We start from the raw sequence: 4936 nt of genomic DNA, 5'->3' as shown, positions 1-4936 counted from the left end.
TAGATCAGAGACTAGATTTGCTAAATTAGAAGCATTTTGTTCAGAGTTCTCTGTCTGTTGCTGAGTGGATGATGGAAAAGGCTTGCTATTGCTAAACCTGTTTCTTCCACCATTATTAAAGCCTTGTTGGGGCTTTTGATCCTTCCATGAGAAATTTGGATGATTTCTCCATGTTGAGTTACAGGTGTTTCCATAAGGTTCACCTAAATAATTTACCTCTGCTATTGCAGGGTTCTCAGGATCATAGGCTTCTTCTTCAGAAGATGCCTCTTGAGTACTGTTGGATGCAGCTTGCATTCCATGCAGACTCTGAGAGATCATATTTACTTGCTGAGTCAATATTTTATTCTGAGCCAATATGGCATTCAGAGTATCAACCTCAAGAACTCCCTTCTTCATAGGCATCCCATTACTCACAGGATTCCTTTCAGAAGTGTACATGAACTGGTTATTAGCAACCATGTCAATGAGTTCTTGAGCTTCTGCAGGCGTTTTCTTTAGGTGAATGGATCCACCTGCAGAAGTGTCCAGTGACATCTTTGATAGCTCGGATAAACCATGATAGAATATATCCAGGATGGTCCATTCTGAAAGCATGTCAGAAGGACACTTTTTGGTCAACTGTTTGTATCTTTCCCAAGCTTCATAGAGGGATTCACCTTCTTTTTGTCTGAAGGTTTGAACATCAGCTCTAAGCATGCTCAGCTTTTGAGGAGGAAAGTACTTGGCTAAGAAAGCCGTGACCAGCTTATCCCAAGAGTTCAGGCTGTCTTTGGGTTGAGAATCCAACCATAATCTAGCTCTGTCTCTTACAGCAAAAGGGAAAAGCATAAGCCTGTAGACTTCAGGATCTACTCCATTAGTCTTAACAGTATCACATATCTGCAAGAATTCAGTTAAGAACTGAAAAGGATCTTCAGATGGAAGTCCATGAAACTTGCAGTTCTGCTGCATCAGAGAAACTAACTGAGGTTTCAGCTCAAAGTTGTTTGCTCCAATGGCAGGAATGGAGATGCTTCTTCCATGTAAATTGGAATTAGGTGCAGTGAAGTCACCAAGCATCTTCCTTACATTATTATTATTTTCGGCTGCCATCTCCTCTGCCTGTTCAAAAATTTCTGAAAGGTTATCTCTGGATTGTTGTATTTTAGCTTCTCTTAATTTTCTCTTCAGAGTCCTTTTAGGTTCTGGATCTGCTTCCACAAGAATGTTCTTATCCTTGCTCCTGCTCATAAGACAAGGAAGAATGGACAGAAAAATGATAATAATAATAGGGATCCTTTATACCACAGTATAGGGATCCCTTTGTGAGTGGAAGAAAAGAGGGGGAGACAAAGAATGTGATGTAAAGGAAGAAATGCAACTGTACGAATGGAAGAGATGTGAGATGAGATGTTAGGATATGAATGAATAAATATAATGAGATGGGGGAGGAATAATTTTCGAAAATTATTTTGAAAAAAGAGTTAGTGATTTTTGAAAATTGGTTTTTTGAAAAAAAATGTTAGTATTTTTTTTTTCGAAAATTAGAATTTAAAATTTAAAATAATAGTTAATTAAAAAGAAATTTTGAAAAAGGGGGGAGATATTTTCGAAAATTGAGAGAGAGAGAGTTAGTTAGGTAGTTTTGAAAAAGTTAAGAAACAAACAAAAAGTTAGTTAGTTAGTTGAAACAAATTTTGAAAAGATAGGAAGTTAGGAAGTTAGAGAAGATATTTTGAAATCAAATTTTTGAAAAAGATAAGATAAGAAGATATTTTTGAAAAGATATGATAGGAATTAGTTTTGAAAAAAAGATTTGATTTTTAAATTCACAATTAATGACTTGATTCATAAGAAATCACAAGATATGATTCTAGAACTTAAAGTTTGAATCTTTCTTAACAAGCAAGTAACAAACTTCAAATTTTTGAATCAAAACATTAATTGTTTATGTTATTTTCGAAAATTTGGTATAAAAATAAGAAAAAGATTTTTGAAAAATATTTTTGGAATTTTCGAAAATAACTAATAATTTTGAAAAAGATTTGATTTTTGAAAAAGATTTTGAAAAAGATAAGATTTTCAAATTGAAAATTTGATTTGACTCATGAGAAACAATTTGATTTTGAAAAAATTTTTGAAAAAGTCAATCCAAATTTTCGAATTTGATGAGAGAAAAGAGGAAAGATATTTTTTTGATTTTTGAAATTTTTATGAAAAACATGAAAATTATGCAATGCATGAAATTTTTAGATCAAAACATGTGATGCATGCAAGAATGCTATGAATGTCAGGATGAACACCAAGAACACTATGAATGTCATGATGAACATCAAGAACATATTTTTGAAAAATTTTTAATGCAAAGAAAACATGCAAGACACCAAACTTAGAATTCTTTAATGCTTAGACACTAAGAATTCAAGAATGCATATGATAAACATGAAAAGAAACAAAACAAAAATCATCAAGATCAAACAAGAAGACTTACCAAGAACAACTTGAAGATCATGAAGAACACTATGAATGCATGATATTTTCGAAAAAAAAATGCAAGATGCATATGCAAGTGACACCAAACTTATGATATGACTCAAGACTCAAACAAGAAACACAATATTTTTTATTTTTATGATTTTCTAATTTTTTTTTGGATTTTTATTTTATATTTTTCAAAAATAGTTTTGAAAAAATAAGGATTCCAAAATTTTTAATATGAATTCTAGGAATCTTGCCATGTTAGTCTAAAGCTTCAGTCCAGGAATTAGACATGGCTCACTAGCCAGCCAAGCTTTCAATGAAAGCTCCAGTCCAAAACACTAGACATGGCCAATGGCCAGCCAAGCTTCAGTAGGTATGGATACTTTTCATGTATAGAGCAACTCAGTGTGTGAGAATCTCTTCATTTGTGATGGCAAGTTGAAGCCCCAGTCCAAAAAGTTAGACATGGCTTACAGCCAGCCAGGCTTCAACATGCTTCATGAAACACTAGAATTCATTCTTAAAAATTCTGAAGTCATAGAATAATTTATTTTTGAAAACATTTTTTTTTTCGAAAACAGATGAGAAAATTTTAGAAATTATTTTTGAAAAATTTTTGAAAAGAAAACGATAAGAAAATTACCTAATCTGAGCAACAAGATAAACCGTTAGTTGTCCAAACTCAAACAATCCCCGGCAACGGCGCCAAAAACTTGGTGCACGAAATTGTGTTCCACGTTCTTTGTACTTGTGTGTGATTAACAATATATAATTGTATTGAATCCTCATTGTGGCTCTATGTGTGGACACAACTCCGTTCAACTAACCAGCAAGTGCACTGGGTCGTCCAAGTAATACCTTACGTGAGTAAGGGTCGAATCCCACGGAGATTGTTGGTATGAAGCAAGCTATGGTCACCTTGTAAATCTCAGTCAGGTGGATATAAAATAATTATGGAGTTTTCGAATAATAAATAAGAGAATAGGGATAGAGATACTTATGTAAATCATTGGTAGGAATTTCAGATAAGCGAATGGAGATGCTTTTTGTTCCTCTGAACCTCTGCTTTCCTGCTATCTTCATCCAATCAGTCTTACTCCTTTCCATGGCTGGCTTTATGCAAGGGCATCACCGTTGTCAGTGGCTACATCCCCTCCTCTCAGTGAAAGATATGCTCATATGCTCTGTCACAGCACGGCCAATCATCTGTCGGTTCTCGATCATGCTGGAATAGGATTCACCCTCCTTTTGCGTCTGTCACTAACGCCCAACAATCGCGAGTTTGAAGCTCGTCACAGTCATTCAATCATTGAATCCTACTCAGAATACCGCAGACAAGGTTTAGACCTTACGGATTCTCTTGAATGCCGCCATCATTCAAGCTTACGCCACAGAGATTCTGGTTAGGAGATCTAAGAGATATTCATTCTAGCTTATTTCATGTAGAACGGAAGTGTTTGTCAGGCACGCGTTCATAGGGGAGAAGGATGATGAGCGTCACACATAATCATCACCTTCATCACGTTCTTGGGTGCGAATGGATATCTTAGAAGCGAAATAAGAAGAATTGAATAGAAAACAGTAGTACTTTGCATTAATTCATTGAGGAACAGCAGAGCTCCACACCTTAATCTATGGAGTGTAGAAACTCTACCGTATGAAAATACATAAGTGAAGGTCCAAGCATGGCCGAGATGGCCAGCCCCCTAAAACGTGATCAAAGGATCATAAGGTAATCCAAAGATGCCTAATACAATAGTAAGAGGTCCTATTTATAATAAACTAGTCACTAGGGTTTACATGAGTAAGTAATTGATGCATAAATCCACTTCCGGGGCCCACTTGGTGTGTGTTTGGGCTGAGCTTGAGTGTAGCACGTGCAGAGGCCATTTGTGGAGTTGAACGCCAGTTTCTGTGCCAGTTTGGGCGTTCAACTCTGGTTTTGGATCCTTTTCTGGCGCTGGACGCCAGATTTGGGCAGAAGGCTGGCGTTGAACGCCCGTTTACGTCGTCAATTCTTGGCTAAAGTATGGACTATTATATATTGCTGGAAAGCCCTGGATGTCTACTTTCCAACGCAATTGGAAGCGCGCCATTTCGAGGTCTGTAGCTCCAGAAAATCCACTTTTAGTGCAGGGAGGTCAGAATCCAACAGCATCAGCAGTCCTTTTTCAACCTCTGAATCTGATTTCTGCTCAAGTCCCTCAATTTCAGCCAGAAAATACCTGAAATCACAGAAAAACACACAAGCTCATAGTAAAGTCCAGAAATGTGAATTTAACATAAAAACTAATGAAAACATCCCTAAAAGTAACTAGATCCTACTAAAAACAATGTCAAAAAGCGTGTAAATTATCCGCTCATCATGGTTGATTATAGGATGCTGAGGATGAATGATAGTTGTTTTGGTTAGTGGATGAGTTGTTGGGTGGATAGTAGTTGGCTTGGGGTTGATTGTTTTGTGGTTTTCTGT

General features: G+C 36.2%; 1 non-coding gene across 1 annotated transcript; it reads left to right on the top strand.

Moving 5' to 3' along the window:
- The first annotated feature begins 591 nt into the window (after positions 1-591).
- On the top strand, positions 592-699 carry LOC112753176 (small nucleolar RNA R71). Its single transcript, XR_003177571.1, has one exon. It is a non-coding gene; the product is annotated as a small nucleolar RNA R71 (small nucleolar RNA).
- The last annotated feature ends 4237 nt before the right edge of the window (positions 700-4936 follow it).

This window comes from Arachis hypogaea, chromosome 15, assembly GCF_003086295.3.
Source record: "Arachis hypogaea cultivar Tifrunner chromosome 15, arahy.Tifrunner.gnm2.J5K5, whole genome shotgun sequence".
Lineage (NCBI taxonomy): Eukaryota > Viridiplantae > Streptophyta > Magnoliopsida > Fabales > Fabaceae > Arachis > Arachis hypogaea.
This window is presented reverse-complemented; position numbering and strand designations above follow the sequence as displayed.